Source organism: Salmo salar, chromosome ssa01 (assembly GCF_905237065.1).
Source record: "Salmo salar chromosome ssa01, Ssal_v3.1, whole genome shotgun sequence".
NCBI classification, from domain to species: domain Eukaryota; kingdom Metazoa; phylum Chordata; class Actinopteri; order Salmoniformes; family Salmonidae; genus Salmo; species Salmo salar.
The window spans coordinates 31,452,778-31,473,185 of NC_059442.1; the positions used below are offsets into that span (position 1 = coordinate 31,452,778).

The following is a 20,408-nucleotide window of genomic DNA, read 5'->3' on the forward strand; positions in this document are numbered from 1 at the left end:
CTTGTTGCATTGAAAAGCTCGGACATTGTTATTCAACTTTAATAATCAAAGACTGCAAGGCCTGAGAAATATTCTGTCTGATTCTGCATCGCAAGATGGAGTGATAGAGTGTCTTCGTACTTGTTAAATATCACTAGCTTTCCTCATTCGGACAGGTTCACAATTTTGATGTCTATTGTTGCAAAGCAAAATCTGTATGATGTCATATAGGTGTATATGATGTAGACTGCGTGGCCTAATGGATAAGGCGTCTGACTTCGAATCAGAAGATTGAGGGTTCGAGTCCCTTCGTGGTCGTTTAAATTGAATAGCTCAGGTCATTTGGAAATGTTTAAAATTTCCCGAAATAAGGTGTTGTTCTTGTTTCTTTGAAAAGCTAGGACATTGTTATGCAACTTTAATAATCTTAAGACTTCGTGGCCTGAGAAACATTGTGTTTGATTCTGTAGCACAAGATTGAACGATCGAGCCTCTTCGTACTTGTCAAAAATCACCATCTTTCCTCATTCGGACAGGTTCAAAATGTTGATGTCTATTGTTGGAAAGCAAAGTCTGTATGTTGTCATATTGGAGAAAATTTAGTAGTTAGCCTGGCATAGTGGAGAATGTGCCTACCTTCTAATCACAATATTGACGGGTCGAGTCTCTTTGTGATCGTTTAATTTCATTAGCTCAGCTAATTTGGAAATGTTCTTAGTTTCTCGAAATAAGGCTTTTTTCTTGTTGCATTGAAAAGCTCGGACATTGTTATTCAACTTTAATAATCAAAGACTGCAAGGCCTGAGAAATATTCTGTCTGATTCTGCATCGCAAGATGGAGTGATAGAGTGTCTTCGTACTTGTTAAATATCACTAGCTTTCCTCATTCGGACAGGTTCACAATTTTGATGTCTATTGTTGCAAAGCAAAATCTGTATGATGTCATATAGGTGTATATGATGTAGACTGCGTGGCCTAATGGATAAGGCGTCTGACTTCGAATCAGAAGATTGAGGGTTCGAGTCCCTTCGTGGTCGTTTAAATTGAATAGCTCAGGTCATTTGGAAATGTTTAAAATTTCCCAAAATAAGGTGTTGTTCTTGTTTCTTTGAAAAGCTAGGACATTGTTATGCAACTTTAATAATCTTAAGACTTCGAGGCCTGAGAAACATTGTGTTTGATTCTGTAGCACAAGATTGAACGATCGAGCCTCTTCGTACTTGTCAAAAATCACCATCTTTCCTCATTCGGACAGGTTCAAAATGTTGATGTCTATTGTTGGAAAGCAAAGTCTGTATGTTGTAATATTGGAGCAACTTTAGTATTTAGCCTGGCATAGTGGATAAAGTGCCTACCTTCTAATCACAATATTGACGGGTCGAGTCTCTTTGTGATCGTTTAATTTCATTAGCTCAGCTAATTTGGAAATGTTCTTAGTTTCCCGAAATAAGGCTTTGTTCTTGTTGCATTGAAAAGCTCGGACATTGTTATTCAACTTTAATAATTAAAGACTGCAAGGCCTGAGAAATATTCTGTCTGATTCTGCATCGCAAGATGGAGTGATAGAGTGTCTTCCTACTTGTTAAATATCACTAGCTTTCCTCATTCGGACAGGTTCACAATTTTGATGTCTATTGTTGCAAAGCAAAATCTGTATGATGTCATATAGGTCTATATGATGTAGACTGCGTGGCCTAATGGATAAGGCGTCTGACTTCGAATCAGAAGATTGAGGGTTCGAGTCCCTTCGTGGTCGTTTAAATTGAATAGCTCAGGTCATTTGGAAATGTTTAAAATTTCCCGAAATAAGGTGTTGTTCTTGTTTCTTTGAAAAGCTAGGACATTGTTATGCAACTTTAATAATCTTAAGACTTCGTGGCCTGAGAAACATTGTGTTTGATTCTGTAGCACAAGATTGAACGATCGAGCCTCTTCCTACTTGTCAAAAATCACCATCTTTCCTCATTCGGACGGGTTCAAAATGTTGATGTCTATTGTTGGAAAGCAAAGTCTGTATGTTGTCATATTGGAGAAACTTGAGTAGTTAGCCTGGCATAGTGGAGAAAGTGCCTACCTTCTAATCACAATATTGACGGGTCGAGGCTCTTTGTGATCGTTTAATTTCATTAGCTCAGCTAATTTGGAAATGTTCTTAGTTTCCCGAAATAAGGCTTTGTTCTTGTTGCATTGAAAAGCTCGGACATTGTTATTCAACTTTAATAATCAAAGACTGCAAGGCCTGAGAAATATTCTGTCTGATTCTGCATCGCAAGATGGAGTGATAGAGTGTCTTCGTACTTGTTAAATATCACTAGCTTTCCTCATTCGGACAGGTTCACAATTTTGATGTCTATTGTTGCAAAGCAAAATCTGTATGATGTCATATAGGTCTATATGAAGTAGACTGCGTGGCCTAATGGATAAGGCGTCTGACTTCGAATCAGAAGATTGAGGGTTCGAGTCCCTTAATTGTTCGTTTAAATTGAATAGCTCAGGTCATTTGGAATTGTTTAAAATTTCCCGAAATAAGGTGTTGTTCTTGTTTCTTTGAAAAGCTAGGACATTGTTATGCAACTTTAATAATCTTAAGACTTCGTGGCCTGAGAAACATTGTGTTTGATTCTGTAGCACAAGATTGAACGATCGAGCCTCTTCCTACTTGTCAAAAATCACCATCTTTCCTCATTCGGACAGGTTCAAAATGTTGATGTCTATTGTTGGAAAGCAAAGTCTGTATGTTGTCATATTGGAGCAACTTTAGTATTTAGCCTGGCATAGTGGATAATGTGCCTACCTTCTAATCACAATATTGACGGGTCGAGTCTCTTTGTGATCGTTTAATTTCATTAGCTCAGCTAATTTGGAAATGTTCTTAGTTTCCCGAAATAAGGCTTTGTTCTTGTTGCATTGAAAAGCTCGGACATTGTTATTCAACTTTAATAATCAAAGACTGCAAGGCCTGAGAAATATTCTGTCTTATTCTGCATCGCAAGATGGAGTGATAGAGTGTCTTCGTACTTGTTAAATATCACTAGCTTTCCTCATTCGGACAGGTTCACAATTTTGATGTCTATTGTTGCAAAGCAAAATCTGTATGATGTCATATAGGTCTATATGATGTAGACTGCGTGGCCTAATGGATAAGGCGTCTGACTTCGAATCAGAAGATTGAGGGTTCGAGTCCCTTCGTGGTCGTTTAAATTGAATAGCTCAGGTCATTTGGAAATGTTTAAAATTTCCCGAAATAAGGTGTTGTTCTTGTTTCTTTGAAAATCTAGGACATTGTTATGCAACTTTAAAAATCTTAAGACTTCGAGGCCTGAGAAAAATTGTGTTTGATTCTCTAGCACAAGATTGAACGATCGAGCGTCTTCGTACTTGTCAAAAATCACCATCTTTCCTCATTCGGACAGGTTCAAAATGTTGATGTCTATTGTTGGAAAGCAAAGTCTGTATGTTGTAATATTGGAGCAACTTTAGTATTTAGCCTGGCATAGTGGATAAAGTGCCTACCTTCTAATCACAATATTGACGGGTCGAGTCTCTTTGTGATCGTTTAATTTCATTAGCTCAGCTAATTTGGAAATGTTCTTAGTTTCTCGAAATAAGGCTTTTTTCTTGTTGCATTGAAAAGCTCGGACATTGTTATTCAACTTTAATAATCAAAGACTGCAAGGCCTGAGAAATATTCTGTCTAATTCTGCATCGCAAGATGGAGTGATAGAGTGTCTTCCTACTTGTTAAATATCACTAGCTTTCCTCATTCGGACAGGTTCACAATTTTGATGTCTATTGTTGCAAAGCAAAATCTGTATGATGTCATATAGGTCTATATGATGTAGACTGCGTGGCCTAATGGATAAGGCGTCTGACTTCGAATCAGAAGATTGAGGGTTCGAGTCCCTTCGTGGTCGTTTAAATTGAATAGCTCAGGTCATTTGGAAATGTTTAAAATTTCCCGAAATAAGGTGTTGTTCTTGTTTCTTTGAAAAGCTAGGACATTGTTATGCAACTTTAATAATCTTAAGACTTCGAGGCCTGAGAAACATTGTGTTTGATTCTGTAGCACAAGATTGAACGATCGAGCCTCTTCGTACTTGTCAAAAATCACCATCTTTCCTCATTCGGACAGGTTCAAAATGTTGATGTCTATTGTTGGAAAGCAAAGTCTGTATGTTGTAATATTGGAGCAACTTTAGTATTTAGCCTGGCATAGTGGATAAAGTGCCTACCTTCTAATCACAATATTGACGGGTCGAGTCTCTTTGTGATCGTTTAATTTCATTAGCTCAGCTAATTTGGAAATGTTCTTAGTTTCTCGAAATAAGGCTTTTTTCTTGTTGCATTGAAAAGCTCGGACATTGTTATTCAACTTTAATAATCAAAGACTGCAAGGCCTGAGAAATATTCTGTCTGATTCTGCATCGCAAGATGGAGTGATAGAGTGTCTTCGTACTTGTTAAATATCACTAGCTTTCCTCATTCGGACAGGTTCACAATTTTGATGTCTATTGTTGCAAAGCAAAATCTGTATGATGTCATATAGGTCTATATGATGTAGACTGCGTGGCCTAATGGATAAGGCGTCTGACTTCGAATCAGAAGATTGAGGGTTCGAGTTCCTTCGTGGTCGTTTAAATTGAATAGCTCAGGTCATTTGGAAATGTTTAAAATTTCCCGAAATAAGGTGTTGTTCTTGTTTCTTTGAAAAGCTAGGACATTGTTATGCAACTTTAATAATCTTAGGACTTCGAGGCCTGAGAAACATTGTGTTTGATTCTGTAGCACAAGATTGAACGATCGAGCCTCTTCCTACTTGTCAAAAATCACCATCTTTCCTCATTCGGACAGGTTCAAAATGTTGATGTCTATTGTTGGAAAGCAAAGTCTGTATGTTGTCATATTGGAGCAACTTGAGTATTTAGCCTGGCATAGTGGATAAAGTGCCTACCTTCTAATCACAATATTGACGGGTCGAGTCTCTTTGTGATCGTTTAATTTCATTAGCTCAGCTAATTTGGAAATGTTCTTAGTTTCTCGAAATAAGGCTTTTTTCTTGTTGCATTGAAAAGCTCGGACATTGTTATTCAACTTTAATAATCAAAGACTGCAAGGCCTGAGAAATATTCTGTCTCATTCTGCATCGCAAGATGGAGTGATAGAGTGTCTTCGTACTTGTTAAATATCACTAGCTTTCCTCATTCGGACAGGTTCACAATTTTGATGTCTATTGTTGCAAAGCAAAATCTGTATGATGTCATATAGGTCTATATGATGTAGACTGCGTGGCCTAATGGATAAGGCGTCTGACTTCGAATCAGAAGATTGAGGGTTCGAGTGGTCGTTTAAATTGAATAGCTCAGGTCATTTGGAAATGTTTAAAATTTCCCGAAATAAGGTGTTGTTCTTGTTTCTTTGAAAAGCTAGGACATTGTTATGCAACTTTAATAATCTTAAGACTTCGAGGCCTGAGAAACATTGTGTTTGATTCTGTAGCACAAGATTGAACGATCGAGCCTCTTCCTACTTGTCAAAAATCACCATCTTTCCTCATTCGGACAGGTTCAAAATGTTGATGTCTATTGTTGGAAAGCAAAGTCTGTATGTTGTCATATTGGAGAAACTTTAGTATTTAGCCTGGCATAGTGGATAATGTGCCTACCTTCTAATCACAATATTGACGGGTCGAGTCTCTTTGTGATCGTTTAATTTCATTAGCTCAGCTAATTTGGAAATGTTCTTAGTTTCTCGAAATAAGGCTTTTTTCTTGTTGCATTGAAAAGCTCGGACATTGTTATTCAACTTTAATAATCAAAGACTGCAAGGCCTGAGAAATATTCTGTCTGATTCTGCATCGCAAGATGGAGTGATAGAGTGTCTTCGTACTTGTTAAATATCACTAGCTTTCCTCATTCGGACAGGTTCACAATTTTGATGTCTATTGTTGCAAAGCAAAATCTGTATGATGTCATATAGGTCTATATGATGTAGACTGCGTGGCCTAATGGATAAGGCGTCTGACTTCGAATCAGAAGATTGAGGGTTCGAGTCCCTTCGTGGTCGTTTAAATTGAATAGCTCAGGTCATTTGGAAATGTTTAAAATTTCCCGAAATAAGGTGTTGTTCTTGTTTCTTTGAAAAGCTAGGACATTGTTATGCAACTTTAATAATCTTAAGACTTCGTGGCCTGAGAAACATTGTGTTTGATTCTGTAGCACAAGATTGAACGATCGAGCCTCTTCGTACTTGTCAAAAATCACCATCTTTCCTCATTCGGACAGTTTCAAAATGTTGATGTCTATTGTTGGAAAGCAAAGTCTGTATGTTGTCATATTGGAGAAACTTGAGTAGTTAGCCTGGCATAGTGGAGAATGTGCCTACCTTCTAATCACAATATTGACGGGTCGAGTCTCTTTGTGATCGTTTAATTTCATTAGCTCAGCTAATTTGGAAATGTTCTTAGTTTCCCCGAAATAAGGCTTTGTTCTTGTTGCATTGAAAAGCTCGGACATTGTTATTCAACTTTAATAATCAAAGACTGCAAGGCCTGAGAAATATTCTGTCTGATTCTGCATCGCAAGATGGAGTGATAGAGTGTCTTCGTACTTGTTAAATATCACTAGCTTTCCTCATTCGGACAGGTTCACAATTTTGATGTCTATTGTTGCAAAGCAAAATCTGTATGATGTCATATAGGTCTATATGATGTAGACTGCGTGGCCTAATGGATAAGGCGTCTGACTTCGAATCAGAAGATTGAGGGTTCGAGTCCCTTCGTGGTCGTTTAAATTGAATAGCTCAGGTCATTTGGAAATGTTTAAAATTTCCCGAAATAAGGTGTTGTTCTTGTTTCTTTGAAAAGCTAGGACATTGTTATGCAACTTTAATAATCTTAAGACTTCGAGGCCTGAGAAACATTGTGTTTGATTCTGTAGCACAAGATTGAACGATCGAGCCTCTTCGTACTTGTCAAAAATCACCATCTTTCCTCATTCGGACAGGTTCAAAATGTTGAATTCTATTGTTGGAAAGCAAAGTCTGTATGTTGTCATATTGGAGCAACTTGAGTATTTAGCCTGGCATAGTGGAGAATGTGCCTACCTTCTAATCACAATATTGACGGGTCGAGTCTCTTTGTGATCGTTTAATTTCATTAGCTCAGCTAATTTGGAAATGTTCTTAGTTTCTCGAAATAAGGCTTTGTTCTTGTTGCATTGAAAAGCTCGGACATTGTTATTCAACTTTAATAATCAAAGACTGCAAGGCCTGAGAAATATTCTGTCTGATTCTGCATCGCAAGATGGAGTGATAGAGTGTCTTCGTACTTGTTAAATATCACTAGCTTTCCTCATTCGGACAGGTTCACAATTTTGATGTCTATTGTTGCAAAGCAAAATCTGTATGATGTCATATAGGTCTATATGATGTAGACTGCATGGCCTAATGGATAAGGCGTCTGACTTCGAATCAGAAGATTGAGGGTTCGAGTCCCTTCGTGGTCGTTTAAATTGAATAGCTCAGGTCATTTGGAAATGTTTAAAATTTCCCGAAATAAGGTGTTGTTCTTGTTTCTTTGAAAAGCTAGGACATTGTTATGCAACTTTAATAATCTTAGGACTTCGAGGCCTGAGAAACATTGTGTTTGATTCTGTAGCACAAGATTGAAGGTTCGAGTCTCTTCCTACTTGTCAAAAATCACCATCTTTCCTCATTCGGACAGGTTCAAAATGTTGATGTCTATTGTTGGAAAGCAAAGTCTGTATGTTGTAATATTGGAGCAACTTTAGTATTTAGCCTGGCATAGTGGATAAAGTGCCTACCTTCTAATCACAATATTGACGGGTTGAGTCTCTTTGTGATCGTTTAATTTCATTAGCTCAGCTAATTTGGAAATGTTCTTAGTTTCTCGAAATAAGGCTTTTTTCTTGTTGCATTGAAAAGCTCGGACATTGTTATTCAACTTTAATAATCAAAGACTGCAAGGCCTGAGAAATATTCTGTCTGATTCTGCATCGCAAGATGGAGTGATAGAGTGTCTTCGTACTTGTTAAATATCACTAGCTTTCCTCATTCGGACAGGTTCACAATTTTGATGTCTATTGTTGCAAAGCAAAATCTGTATGATGTCATATAGGTCTATATGATGTAGACTGCGTGGCCTAATGGATAAGGCGTCTGACTTCGAATCAGAAGATTGAGGGTTCGAGTCCCTTCGTGGTCGTTTAAATTGAATAGCTCAGGTCATTTGGAAATGTTTAAAATTTCCCGAAATAAGGTGTTGTTCTTGTTTCTTTGAAAAGCTAGGACATTGTTATGCAACTTTAATAATCTTAAGACTTCGTGGCCTGAGAAACATTGTGTTTGATTCTGTAGCACAAGATTGAACGATCGAGCCTCTTCGTACTTGTCAAAAATCACCATCTTTCCTCATTCGGACAGTTTCAAAATGTTGATGTCTATTGTTGGAAAGCAAAGTCTGTATGTTGTCATATTGGAGAAACTTGAGTAGTTAGCCTGGCATAGTGGAGAATGTGCCTACCTTCTAATCACAATATTGACGGGTCGAGTCTCTTTGTGATCGTTTAATTTCATTAGCTCAGCTAATTTGGAAATGTTCTTAGTTTCCCGAAATAAGGCTTTGTTCTTGTTGCATTGAAAAGCTCGGACATTGTTATTCAACTTTAATAATCAAAGACTGCAAGGCCTGAGAAATATTCTGTCTGATTCTGCATCGCAAGATGGAGTGATAGAGTGTCTTCGTACTTGTTAAATATCACTAGCTTTCCTCATTCGGACAGGTTCACAATTTTGATGTCTATTGTTGCAAAGCAAAATCTGTATGATGTCATATAGGTCTATATGATGTAGACTGCGTGGCCTAATGGATAAGGCGTCTGACTTCGAATCAGAAGATTGAGGGTTCGAGTCCCTTCGTGGTCGTTTAAATTGAATAGCTCAGGTCATTTGGAAATGTTTAAAATTTCCCGAAATAAGGTGTTGTTCTTGTTTCTTTGAAAAGCTAGGACATTGTTATGCAACTTTAATAATCTTAGGACTTCGAGGCCTGAGAAACATTGTGTTTGATTCTGTAGCACAAGATTGAACGATCGAGCCTCTTCGTACTTGTCAAAAATCACCATCTTTCATCATTCGGACAGGTTCAAAATGTTGATATCTATTGTTGGAAAGCAAAGTCTGTATGTTGTCATATTGGAGCAACTTGAGTATTTAGCCTGGCATAGTGGATAATGTGCCTACCTTCTAATCACAATATTGACGGGTCGAGTCTCTTTGTGATCGTTTAATTTCATTAGCTCAGCTAATTTGGAAATGTTCTTAGTTTCTCGAAATAAGGCTTTTTTCTTGTTGCATTGAAAAGCTCGGACATTGTTATTCAACTTTAATAATCAAAGACTGCAAGGCCTGAGAAATATTCTGTCTGATTCTGCATCGCAAGATGGAGTGATAGAGTGTCTTCCTACTTGTTAAATATCACTAGCTTTCCTCATTCGGACAGGTTCACAATTTTGATGTCTATTGTTGCAAAGCAAAATCTGTATGATGTCATATAGGTCTATATGAAGTAGACTGCGTGGCCTAATGGATAAGGCGTCTGACTTCGAATCAGAAGATTGAGGGTTCGAGTCCCTTCGTGGTCGTTTAAATTGAATAGCTCAGGTCATTTGGAAATGTTTAAAATTTCCCGAAATAAGGTGTTGTTCTTGTTTCTTTGAAAAGCTAGGACATTGTTATGCAACTTTAATAATCTTAGGACTTCGAGGCCTGAGAAACATTGTGTTTGATTCTGTAGCACAAGATTGAAGGTTCGAGTCTCTTCCTACTTGTCAAAAATCACCATCTTTCCTCATTCGGACAGGTTCAAAATGTTGATGTCTATTGTTGGAAAGCAAAGTCTGTATGTTGTAATATTGGAGCAACTTTAGTATTTAGCCTGGCATAGTGGAGAATGTGCCTACCTTCTAATCACAATATTGACGGGTCGAGTCTCTTTGTGATCGTTTAATTTCATTAGCTCAGCTAATTTGGAAATGTTCTTAGTTTCTCGAAATAAGGCTTTTTTCTTGTTGCATTGAAAAGCTCGGACATTGTTATTCAACTTTAATAATCAAAGACTGCAAGGCCTGAGAAATATTCTGTAAATTTCTGCATCGCAAGATGGAGTGATAGTGTCTTCGTACTTGTTAAATATCACTAGCTTTCCTCATTCGGACAGGTTCACAATTTTGATGTCTATTGTTGCAAAGCAAAATCTGTATGATGTCATATAGGTCTATATGATGTAGACTGCGTGGCCTAATGGATAAGGCGTCTGACTTTGAATCAGAAGATTGAGGGTTCGAGTCCCTTCGTGGTCGTTTAAATTGAATAGCTCAGGTCATTTGGAAATGTTTAAAATTTCCCGAAATAAGGTGTTGTTCTTGTTTCTTTGAAAAGCTAGGACATTGTTATGCAACTTTAATAATCTTAAGACTTCGTGGCCTGAGAAACATTGTGTTTGATTCTGTAGCACAAGATTGAACGATCGAGCCTCTTCGTACTTGTCAAAAACCACCATCTTTCCTCATTCGGACAGTTTCAAAATGTTGATGTCTATTGTTGGAAAGCAAAGTCTATATGTTGTCATATTGGAGAAACTTGAGTAGTTAGCCTGGCATAGTGGAGAATGTGCCTACCTTCTAATCACAATATTGACGGGTCGAGTCTCTTTGTGATCGTTTAATTTCATTAGCTCAGCTAATTTGGAAATGTTCTTAGTTTCCCCGAAATAAGGCTTTGTTCTTGTTGCATTGAAAAGCTCGGACATTGTTATTCAACTTTAATAATCAAAGACTGCAAGGCCTGAGAAATATTCTGTCTGATTCTGCATCGCAAGATGGAGTGATAGAGTGTCTTCCTACTTGTTAAATATCACTAGCTTTCCTCATTCGGACAGGTTCACAATTTTGATGTCTATTGTTGCAAAGCAAAATCTGTATGATGTCATATAGGTCTATATGATGTAGACTGAGTGGCCTAATGGATAAGGCGTCTGACTTCGAATCAGAATATTGAGGGTTCGAGTCCCTTCGTGGTCGTTTAAATTGAATAGCTCAGGTCATTTGGAAATGTTTAAAATTTACCGAAATAAGGTGTTGTTCTTGTTTCTTTGAAAAGCTAGGACATTGTTATGCAACTTTAATAATCTTAGGACTTCGAGGCCTGAGAAACATTGTGTTTGATTCTGTAGCACAAGATTGAAGGATCGAGCCTCTTCCTACTTGTCAAAAATCACCATCTTTCATCATTCGGACAGGTTCAAAATGTTGATATCTATTGTTGGAAAGCAAAGTCTGTATGTTGTGATATTGGAGCAACTTGAGTATTTAGCCTGGCATAGTGGATAAAGTGCCTACCTTCTAATCACAATATTGACGGGTCGAGTCTCTTTGTGATCGTTTAATTTCATTAGCTCAGCTAATTTGGAAATGTTCTTAGTTTCTCGAAATAAGGCTTTTTTCTTGTTGCATTGAAAAGCTCGGACATTGTTATTCAACTTTAATAATCAAAGACGGCAAGGCCTGAGAAATATTCTGTCTGATTCTGCATCGCAAGATGGAGTGATAGAGTGTCTTCCTACTTGTTAAATATCACTAGCTTTCCTCATTCGGACAGGTTCACAATTTTGATGTCTATTGTTGCAAAGCAAAATCTGTATGATGTCATATAGGTCTATATGATGTAGACTGCGTGGCCTAATGGATAAGGCGTCTGACTTCGAATCAGAAGATTGAGGGTTCGAGTCCCTTCGTGGTCGTTTAAATTGAATAGCTCAGGTCATTTGGAAATGTTAAAAATTTCCCCGAAATAAGGTGTTGTTCTTGTTTCTTTGAAAAGCTAGGACATTGTTATGCAACTTTAATAATCTTAAGACTTCGTGGCCTGAGAAACATTGTGTTTGATTCTGTAGCACAAGATTGAAGGTTCGAGTCTCTTCCTACTTGTCAAAAATCACCATCTTTCCTCATTCGGACAGGTTCAAAATGTTGATGTCTATTGTTGGAAAGCAAAGTCTGTATGTTGTAATATTGGAGCAACTTTAGTATTTAGCCTGGCATAGTGGATAAAGTGCCTACCTTCTAATCACAATATTGACGGGTTGAGTCTCTTTGTGATCGTTTAATTTCATTAGCTCAGCTAATTTGGAAATGTTCTTAGTTTCTCGAAATAAGGCTTTTTTCTTGTTGCATTGAAAAGCTCGGACATTGTTATTCAACTTTAATAATCAAAGACTGCAAGGCCTGAGAAATATTCTGTAATATTCTGCATCGCAAGATGGAGTGATAGTGTCTTCGTACTTGTTAAATATCACTAGCTTTCCTCATTCGGACAGGTTCACAATTTTGATGTCTATTGTTGCAAAGCAAAATCTGTATGATGTCATATAGGTCAATATGATGTAGACTGCGTGGCCTAATGGATAAGGCGTCTGACTTCGAATCAGAAGATTGAGGGTTCGAGTCCCTTCGTGGTCGTTTAAATTGAATAGCTCAGGTCATTTGGAAATGTTTAAAATTTCCCGAAATAAGGTGTTGTTCTTGTTTCTTTGAAAAGCTAGGACATTGTTATGCAACTTTAATAATCTTAAGACTTCGTGGCCTGAGAAACATTGTGTTTGATTCTGTAGCACAAGATTGAACGATCGAGCCTCTTCGTACTTGTCAAAAACCACCATCTTTCCTCATTCGGACAGTTTCAAAATGTTGATGTCTATTGTTGGAAAGCAAAGTCTGTATGTTGTCATATTGGAGAAACTTGAGTAGTTAGCCTGGCATAGTGGAGAATGTGCCTACCTTCTAATCACAATATTGACGGGTCGAGTCTCTTTGTGATCGTTTAATTTCATTAGCTCAGCTAATTTGGAAATGTTCTTAGTTTCCCGAAATAAGGCTTTGTTCTTGTTGCATTGAAAAGCTCGGACATTGTTATTCAACTTTAATAATCAAAGACTGCAAGGCCTGAGAAATATTCTGTCTGATTCTGCATCGCAAGATGGAGTGATAGAGTGTCTTCCTACTTGTTAAATATCACTAGCTTTCCTCATTCGGACAGGTTCACAATTTTGATGTCTATTGTTGCAAAGCAAAATCTGTATGATGTCATATAGGTCTATATGATGTAGACTGAGTGGCCTAATGGATAAGGCGTCTGACTTCGAATCAGAATATTGAGGGTTCGAGTCCCTTCGTGGTCGTTTAAATTGAATAGCTCAGGTCATTTGGAAATGTTTAAAATTTCCCGAAATAAGGTGTTGTTCTTGTTTCTTTGAAAAGCTAGGACATTGTTATGCAACTTTAATAATCTTAGGACTTCGAGGCCTGAGAAACATTGTGTTTGATTCTGTAGCACAAGATTGAAGGATCGAGTCTCTTCGTACTTGTCAAAAATCACCATCTTTCATCATTCGGACAGGTTCAAAATGTTGATATCTATTGTTGGAAAGCAAAGTCTGTATGTTGTAATATTGGAGCAACTTGAGTATTTAGCCTGGCATAGTGGATAAAGTGCCTACCTTCTAATCACAATATTGACGGGTCGAGTCTCTTTGTGATCGTTTAATTTCATTAGCTCAGCTAATTTGGAAATGTTCTTAGTTTCTCGAAATAAGGCTTTTTTCTTGTTGCATTGAAAAGCTCGGACATTGTTATTCAACTTTAATAATCAAAGACGGCAAGGCCTGAGAAATATTCTGTCTGATTCTGCATCGCAAGATGGAGTGATAGAGTGTCTTCCTACTTGTTAAATATCACTAGCTTTCCTCATTCGGACAGGTTCACAATTTTGATGTCTATTGTTGCAAAGCAAAATCTGTATGATGTCATATAGGTCTATATGAAGTAGACTGCGTGGCCTAATGGATAAGGCGTCTGACTTCGAATCAGAAGATTGAGGGTTCGAGTCCTTTCGTGGTCGTTTAAATTGAATAGCTCAGGTCATTTGGAAATGTTTAAAATTTCCCGAAATAAGGTGTTGTTCTTGTTTCTTTGAAAAGCTAGGACATTGTTATGCAACTTTAATAATCTTAGGACTTCGAGGCCTGAGAAACATTGTGTTTGATTCTGTAGCACAAGATTGAAGGTTCGAGTCTCTTCCTACTTGTCAAAAATCACCATCTTTCCTCATTCGGACAGGTTCAAAATGTTGATGTCTATTGTTGGAAAGCAAAGTCTGTATGTTGTAATATTGGAGCAACTTTAGTATTTAGCCTGGCATAGTGGATAAAGTGCCTACCTTCTAATCACAATATTGACGGGTCGAGTCTCTTTGTGATCGTTTAATTTCATTAGCTCAGCTAATTTGGAAATGTTCTTAGTTTCTCGAAATAAGGCTTTTTTCTTGTTGCATTGAAAAGCTCGGACATTGTTATTCAACTTTAATAATCAAAGACTGCAAGGCCTGAGAAATATTCTGTAAATTTCTGCATCGCAAGATGGAGTGATAGTGTCTTCGTACTTGTTAAATATCACTAGCTTTCCTCATTCGGACAGGTTCACAATTTTGATGTCTATTGTTGCAAAGCAAAATCTGTATGATGTCATATAGGTCAATATGATGTAGACTGCGTGGCCTAATGGATAAGGCGTCTGACTTTGAATCAGAAGATTGAGGGTTCGAGTCCCTTCGTGGTCGTTTAAATTGAATAGCTCAGGTCATTTGGAAATGTTTAAAATTTCCCGAAATAAGGTGTTGTTCTTGTTTCTTTGAAAAGCTAGGACATTGTTATGCAACTTTAATAATCTTAAGACTTCGTGGCCTGAGAAACATTGTGTTTGATTCTGTAGCACAAGATTGAACGATCGAGCCTCTTCGTACTTGTCAAAAACCACCATCTTTCCTCATTCGGACAGTTTCAAAATGTTGATGTCTATTGTTGGAAAGCAAAGTCTATATGTTGTCATATTGGAGAAACTTGAGTAGTTAGCCTGGCATAGTGGAGAATGTGCCTACCTTCTAATCACAATATTGACGGGTCGAGTCTCTTTGTGATCGTTTAATTTCATTAGCTCAGCTAATTTGGAAATGTTCTTAGTTTCCCGAAATAAGGCTTTGTTCTTGTTGCATTGAAAAGCTCGGACATTGTTATTCAACTTTAATAATCAAAGACTGCAAGGCCTGAGAAATATTCTGTCTGATTCTGCATCGCAAGATGGAGTGATAGAGTGTCTTCCTACTTGTTAAATATCACTAGCTTTCCTCATTCGGACAGGTTCACAATTTTGATGTCTATTGTTGCAAAGCAAAATCTGTATGATGTCATATAGGTCTATATGATGTAGACTGCGTGGCCTAATGGATAAGGCGTCTGACTTCGAATCAGAATATTGAGGGTTCGAGTCCCTTCGTGGTCGTTTAAATTGAATAGCTCAGGTCATTTGGAAATGTTTAAAATTTCCCGAAATAAGGTGTTGTTCTTGTTTCTTTGAAAAGCTAGGACATTGTTATGCAACTTTAATAATCTTAGGACTTCGAGGCCTGAGAAACATTGTGTTTGATTCTGTAGCACAAGATTGAACGATCGAGCCTCTTCGTACTTGTCAAAAATCACCATCTTTCATCATTCGGACAGGTTCAAAATGTTGATATCTATTGTTGGAAAGCAAAGTCTGTATGTTGTCATATTGGAGCAACTTGAGTATTTAGCCTGGCATAGTGGATAAAGTGCCTACCTTCTAATCACAATATTGACGGGTCGAGTCTCTTTGTGATCGTTTAATTTCATTAGCTCAGCTAATTTGGAAATGTTCTTAGTTTCTCGAAATAAGGCTTTTTTCTTGTTGCATTGAAAAGCTCGGACATTGTTATTCAACTTTAATAATCAAAGACGGCAAGGCCTGAGAAATATTCTGTCTGATTCTGCATCGCAAGATGGAGTGATAGAGTGTCTTCCTACTTGTTAAATATCACTAGCTTTCCTCATTCGGACAGGTTCACAATTTTGATGTCTATTGTTGCAAAGCAAAATCTGTATGATGTCATATAGGTCTATATGAAGTAGACTGCATGGCCTAATGGATAAGGCGTCTGACTTCGAATCAGAAGATTGAGGGTTCGAGTCCTTTCGTGGTCGTTTAAATTGAATAGCTCAGGTCATTTGGAAATGTTTAAAATTTCCCGAAATAAGGTGTTGTTCTTGTTTCTTTGAAAAGCTAGGACATTGTTATGCAACTTTAATAATCTTAGGACTTCGAGGCCTGAGAAACATTGTGTTTGATTCTGTAGCACAAGATTGAAGGTTCGAGTCTCTTCCTACTTGTCAAAAATCACCATCTTTCCTCATTCGGACAGGTTCAAAATGTTGATGTCTATTGTTGGAAAGCAAAGTCTGTATGTTGTAATATTGGAGCAACTTTAGTATTTAGCCTGGCATAGTGGATAAAGTGCCTACCTTCTAATCACAATATTGACGGGTTGAGTCTCTTTGTGATCGTTTAATTTCATTAGCTCAGCTAATTTGGAAATGTTCTTAGTTTCTCGAAATAAGGCTTTTTTCTTGTTGCATTGAAAAGCTCGGACATTGTTATTCAACTTTAATAATCAAAGACTGCAAGGCCTGAGAAATATTCTGTAATATTCTGCATCGCAAGATGGAGTGATAGTGTCTTCGTACTTGTTAAATATCACTAGCTTTCCTCATTCGGACAGGTTCACAATTTTGATGTCTATTGTTGCAAAGCAAAATCTGTATGATGTCATATAGGTCTATATGATGTAGACTGCGTGGCCTAATGGATAAGGCGTCTGACTTTGAATCAGAAGATTGAGGGTTCGAGTCCCTTCGTGGTCGTTTAAATTGGTCATTTGGAAATGTTTAAAATTTCCCGAAATAAGGTGTTGTTCTTGTTTCTTTGAAAAGCTAGGACATTGTTATGCAACTTTAATAATCTTAAGACTTCGAGGCCTGAGAAACATTGTGTTTGATTCTGTATCGCAAGATGGAGTGATAGAGTGTCTTCCTACTTGTTAAATATCACTAGCTTTCCTCATTCGGACAGGTTCACAATTTTGATGTCTATTGTTGCAAAGAAAAATCTGTATGATGTCATATAGGTCTATATGAAGTAGACTGCGTGGCCTAATGGATAAGGCGTCTGACTTCGAATCAGAAGATTGAGGGTTCGAGTCCCTTCGTGGTCGTTTAAATTGAATAGCTCAGTTCATTTGGAAATGTTTAAAATTTCCCGAAATAAGGTGTTGTTCTTGTTTCTTTGAAAAGCTAGGACATTGTTATGCAACTTTAATAATCTTAGGACTTCGAGGCCTGAGAAACATTGTGTTTGATTCTGTAGCACAAGATTGAAGGATCGAGTCTCTTCGTACTTGTCAAAAATCACCATCTTTCCTCATTCGGACAGGTTCAAAATGTTGATGTCTATTGTTGGAAAGCAAAGTCTGTATGTTGTAATATTGGAGCAACTTGAGTATTTAGCCTGGCATAGTGGATAAAGTGCCTACCTTCTAATCACAATATTGACGGGTCGAGTCTCTTTGTGATCGTTTAATTTCATTAGCTCAGCTAATTTGGAAATGTTCTTAGTTTCTCGAAATAAGGCTTTTTTCTTGTTGCATTGAAAAGCTCGGACATTGTTATTCAACTTTAATAATCAAAGACTGCAAGGCCTGAGAAATATTCTGTAATATTCTGCATCGCAAGATGGAGTTATAGTGTCTTCGTACTTGTTAAATATCACTAGCTTTCCTCATTCGGACAGGTTCACAATTTTGATGTCTATTGTTGCAAAGCAAAATCTGTATGATGTCATATAGGTCAATATGATGTAGACTGCGTGGCCTAATGGATAAGGCGTCTGACTTTGAATCAGAAGATTGAGGGTTCGAGTCCCTTCGTGGTCGTTTAAATTGAATAGCTCAGGTCATTTGGAAATGTTTAAAATTTCCCGAAATAAGGTGTTGTTCTTGTTTCTTTGAAAAGCTAGGACATTGTTATGCAACTTTAATAATCTTAAGACTTCGAGGCCTGAGAAACATTGTGTTTGATTCTGTAGCACAAGATTGAACGATCGAGCCTCTTCGTACTTGTCAAAAATCACCATCTTTCCTCATTCGGACAGGTTCAAAATGTTGATGTCTATTGTTGGAAAGCAAAGTCTGTATGTTGTAATATTGGAGCAACTTGAGTATTTAGCCTGGCATAGTGGATAAAGTGCCTACCTTCTAATCACAATATTGACGGGTCGAGTCTCTTTGTGATCGTTTAATTTCATTAGCTCAGCTAATTTGGAAATGTTCTTAGTTTCTCGAAATAAGGCTTTTTTCTTGTTGCATTGAAAAGCTCGGACATTGTTATTCAACTTTAATAATCAAAGACTGCAAGGCCTGAGAAATATTCTGTCTGATTCTGCATCGCAAGATGGAGTGATAGAGTGTCTTCCTACTTGTTAAATATCACTAGCTTTCCTCATTCGGACAGGTTCACAATTTTGATGTCTATTGTTGCAAAGCAAAATCTGTATGATGTCATATAGGTCTATATGAAGTAGACTGCGTGGCCTAATGGATAAGGCGTCTGACTTCGAATCAGAAGATTGAGGGTTCGAGTCCCTTCGTGGTCGTTTAAATTGAATAGCTCAGGTCATTTGGAAATGTTTAAAATTTCCCGAAATAAGGTGTAGTTCTTGTTTCTTTGAAAAGCTAGGACATTGTTATGCAACTTTAATAATCTTAGGACTTCGAGGCCTGAGAAACATTGTGTTTGATTCTGTAGCACAAGATTGAAGGATCGAGTCTCTTCGTACTTGTCAAAAATCACCATCTTTCCTCATTCGGACAGGTTCAAAATGTTGATGTCTATTGTTGCAAAGCAAAATCTGTATGATGTCATATAGGTCAATATGATGTAGACTGCGTGGCCTAATGGATAAGGCGTCTGACTTTGAATCAGAAGATTGAGGGTTCGAGTCCCTTCGTGGTCGTTTAAATTGGTCATTTGGAAATGTTTAAAATTTCCCGAAATAAGGTGTTGTTCTTGTTTCTTTGAAAAGCTAGGACATTGTTATGCAACTTTAATAATCTTAAGACTTCGAGGCCTGAGAAACATTGTGTTTGATTCTGTAGCACAAGATTGAACGATCGAGCCTCTTCGTACTTGTCAAAAATCACCATCTTTCCTCATTCGGACAGGTTCAAAATGTTGATGTCTATTGTTGGAAAGCAAAGTCTGTATGTTGTCATATTGGAGAAACTTGAGTAGTTAGCCTGGCATAGTGGAGAATGTGCCTACCTTCTAATCACAATATTGACGAGTCGAGGCTCTTTGTGATCGTTTAATTTCATTAGCTCAGCTAATTTGGAAATGTTCTTAGTTTCCCGAAATATGGCTTTGTTCTTGTTGCATTGAAAAGCTCGGACATTGTTATTCAACTTTAATAATCAAAGACTGCAAGGCCTGAGAAATATTCTGTCTGATTCTGCATCGCAAGATGGAGTGATAGAGTGTCTTCCTACTTGTTAAATATCACTAGCTTTCCTCATTCGGACAGGTTCACAATTTTGATGTCTATTGTTGCAAAGCAAAATCTGTATGATGTCATATAGGTCTATAGGAAGTAGACTGCGTGGCCTAATGGATAAGGCGTCAGACTTCGAATCACAAGATTGAGGGTTCGAGTCCCTTCGTGGTCGTTTAAATTGAATAGCTCAGGTCATTTGGAAATGTTTAAAATTTCCCGAAATAAGGTGTTGTTCTTGTTTCTTTGAAAAGCTAGGACATTGTTATGCAACTTTAATAATCTTAAGACTTCGAGGCCTGAGAAACATTGTGTTTGATTCTCTAGCACAAGATTGAACGATCGAGCCTCTTCGTACTTGTCAAAAATCACCATCTTTCCTCATTCGGACAGGTTCAAAATGTTGATGTCTATTGTTGGAAAGCAAAGTCTGTATGTTGTCATATTGGAGAAACTTGAGTAGTTAGCCTGGCATAGTGGAGAATGTGCCTACCTTCTAATCACAATATTGACGGGTCGAGTCTCTTTGTGATCGTTTAATTTCATTAGCTCAGCTAATTTGGAAATGTTCTTAGTTTCCCGAAATATGGCTTTGTTCTTGTTGCATTGAAAAGCTCGGACATTGTTATTCAACTTTAATAATCAAAGACTGCAAGGCCTGAGAAATATTCTGTCTGATTCTGCATCGCAAGATGGAGTGATAGAGTGTCTTCCTACTTGTTAAATACCACTAGCTTTCCTCATTCGGACAGGTTCACAATTTTGATGTCTATTGTTGCAAAGCAAAATCTGTATGATGTCATATAGGTCTATATGATGTAGACTGCGTGGCCTAATGGATAAGGCGTCTGACTTCGAATCAGCAGATTGAGGGTTCGAGTCCCTTTGTGGTCGTTTAAATTGAAT

The 20,408-nt window shown here is 37.5% G+C and overlaps 27 non-coding genes across 27 annotated transcripts; all 27 read left to right on the top strand.

Moving 5' to 3' along the window:
• Positions 1–224: 224 nt before the first annotated feature.
• On the top strand, positions 225–297 carry trnar-ucg (transfer RNA arginine (anticodon UCG)). The gene has a single exon. It is a non-coding gene; the product is annotated as a tRNA-Arg (tRNA).
• Positions 298–943: 646 nt separating this feature from the next.
• trnar-ucg (transfer RNA arginine (anticodon UCG)) lies at positions 944–1,016 on the top strand. The gene has a single exon. It is a non-coding gene; the product is annotated as a tRNA-Arg (tRNA).
• Positions 1,017–1,662: 646 nt separating this feature from the next.
• Positions 1,663–1,735, top strand: trnar-ucg (transfer RNA arginine (anticodon UCG)). The gene has a single exon. It is a non-coding gene; the product is annotated as a tRNA-Arg (tRNA).
• A 1,366-nt stretch (positions 1,736–3,101) lies between these two features.
• Positions 3,102–3,174, top strand: trnar-ucg (transfer RNA arginine (anticodon UCG)). The gene has a single exon. It is a non-coding gene; the product is annotated as a tRNA-Arg (tRNA).
• Positions 3,175–3,820: 646 nt separating this feature from the next.
• Positions 3,821–3,893, top strand: trnar-ucg (transfer RNA arginine (anticodon UCG)). The gene has a single exon. It is a non-coding gene; the product is annotated as a tRNA-Arg (tRNA).
• Positions 3,894–4,539: 646 nt separating this feature from the next.
• On the top strand, positions 4,540–4,612 carry trnar-ucg (transfer RNA arginine (anticodon UCG)). The gene has a single exon. It is a non-coding gene; the product is annotated as a tRNA-Arg (tRNA).
• A 1,357-nt stretch (positions 4,613–5,969) lies between these two features.
• trnar-ucg (transfer RNA arginine (anticodon UCG)) lies at positions 5,970–6,042 on the top strand. The gene has a single exon. It is a non-coding gene; the product is annotated as a tRNA-Arg (tRNA).
• A 647-nt stretch (positions 6,043–6,689) lies between these two features.
• trnar-ucg (transfer RNA arginine (anticodon UCG)) lies at positions 6,690–6,762 on the top strand. Its single transcript has one exon. It is a non-coding gene; the product is annotated as a tRNA-Arg (tRNA).
• Positions 6,763–7,408: 646 nt separating this feature from the next.
• Positions 7,409–7,481, top strand: trnar-ucg (transfer RNA arginine (anticodon UCG)). The gene has a single exon. It is a non-coding gene; the product is annotated as a tRNA-Arg (tRNA).
• Positions 7,482–8,127: 646 nt separating this feature from the next.
• On the top strand, positions 8,128–8,200 carry trnar-ucg (transfer RNA arginine (anticodon UCG)). Its single transcript has one exon. It is a non-coding gene; the product is annotated as a tRNA-Arg (tRNA).
• Positions 8,201–8,846: 646 nt separating this feature from the next.
• On the top strand, positions 8,847–8,919 carry trnar-ucg (transfer RNA arginine (anticodon UCG)). The gene has a single exon. It is a non-coding gene; the product is annotated as a tRNA-Arg (tRNA).
• Positions 8,920–9,565: 646 nt separating this feature from the next.
• Positions 9,566–9,638, top strand: trnar-ucg (transfer RNA arginine (anticodon UCG)). Its single transcript has one exon. It is a non-coding gene; the product is annotated as a tRNA-Arg (tRNA).
• A 644-nt stretch (positions 9,639–10,282) lies between these two features.
• Positions 10,283–10,355, top strand: trnaq-uug (transfer RNA glutamine (anticodon UUG)). The gene has a single exon. It is a non-coding gene; the product is annotated as a tRNA-Gln (tRNA).
• Positions 10,356–11,002: 647 nt separating this feature from the next.
• Positions 11,003–11,075, top strand: trnar-ucg (transfer RNA arginine (anticodon UCG)). The gene has a single exon. It is a non-coding gene; the product is annotated as a tRNA-Arg (tRNA).
• Positions 11,076–11,721: 646 nt separating this feature from the next.
• trnar-ucg (transfer RNA arginine (anticodon UCG)) lies at positions 11,722–11,794 on the top strand. The gene has a single exon. It is a non-coding gene; the product is annotated as a tRNA-Arg (tRNA).
• A 645-nt stretch (positions 11,795–12,439) lies between these two features.
• On the top strand, positions 12,440–12,512 carry trnar-ucg (transfer RNA arginine (anticodon UCG)). Its single transcript has one exon. It is a non-coding gene; the product is annotated as a tRNA-Arg (tRNA).
• Positions 12,513–13,158: 646 nt separating this feature from the next.
• Positions 13,159–13,231, top strand: trnar-ucg (transfer RNA arginine (anticodon UCG)). The gene has a single exon. It is a non-coding gene; the product is annotated as a tRNA-Arg (tRNA).
• A 646-nt stretch (positions 13,232–13,877) lies between these two features.
• On the top strand, positions 13,878–13,950 carry trnar-ucg (transfer RNA arginine (anticodon UCG)). Its single transcript has one exon. It is a non-coding gene; the product is annotated as a tRNA-Arg (tRNA).
• A 644-nt stretch (positions 13,951–14,594) lies between these two features.
• On the top strand, positions 14,595–14,667 carry trnaq-uug (transfer RNA glutamine (anticodon UUG)). The gene has a single exon. It is a non-coding gene; the product is annotated as a tRNA-Gln (tRNA).
• A 646-nt stretch (positions 14,668–15,313) lies between these two features.
• Positions 15,314–15,386, top strand: trnar-ucg (transfer RNA arginine (anticodon UCG)). The gene has a single exon. It is a non-coding gene; the product is annotated as a tRNA-Arg (tRNA).
• Positions 15,387–16,032: 646 nt separating this feature from the next.
• On the top strand, positions 16,033–16,105 carry trnar-ucg (transfer RNA arginine (anticodon UCG)). Its single transcript has one exon. It is a non-coding gene; the product is annotated as a tRNA-Arg (tRNA).
• A 644-nt stretch (positions 16,106–16,749) lies between these two features.
• trnaq-uug (transfer RNA glutamine (anticodon UUG)) lies at positions 16,750–16,822 on the top strand. Its single transcript has one exon. It is a non-coding gene; the product is annotated as a tRNA-Gln (tRNA).
• Positions 16,823–17,099: 277 nt separating this feature from the next.
• Positions 17,100–17,172, top strand: trnar-ucg (transfer RNA arginine (anticodon UCG)). The gene has a single exon. It is a non-coding gene; the product is annotated as a tRNA-Arg (tRNA).
• A 644-nt stretch (positions 17,173–17,816) lies between these two features.
• trnaq-uug (transfer RNA glutamine (anticodon UUG)) lies at positions 17,817–17,889 on the top strand. The gene has a single exon. It is a non-coding gene; the product is annotated as a tRNA-Gln (tRNA).
• A 646-nt stretch (positions 17,890–18,535) lies between these two features.
• trnar-ucg (transfer RNA arginine (anticodon UCG)) lies at positions 18,536–18,608 on the top strand. The gene has a single exon. It is a non-coding gene; the product is annotated as a tRNA-Arg (tRNA).
• A 287-nt stretch (positions 18,609–18,895) lies between these two features.
• trnaq-uug (transfer RNA glutamine (anticodon UUG)) lies at positions 18,896–18,968 on the top strand. Its single transcript has one exon. It is a non-coding gene; the product is annotated as a tRNA-Gln (tRNA).
• A 1,355-nt stretch (positions 18,969–20,323) lies between these two features.
• Positions 20,324–20,396, top strand: trnar-ucg (transfer RNA arginine (anticodon UCG)). Its single transcript has one exon. It is a non-coding gene; the product is annotated as a tRNA-Arg (tRNA).
• The last annotated feature ends 12 nt before the right edge of the window (positions 20,397–20,408 follow it).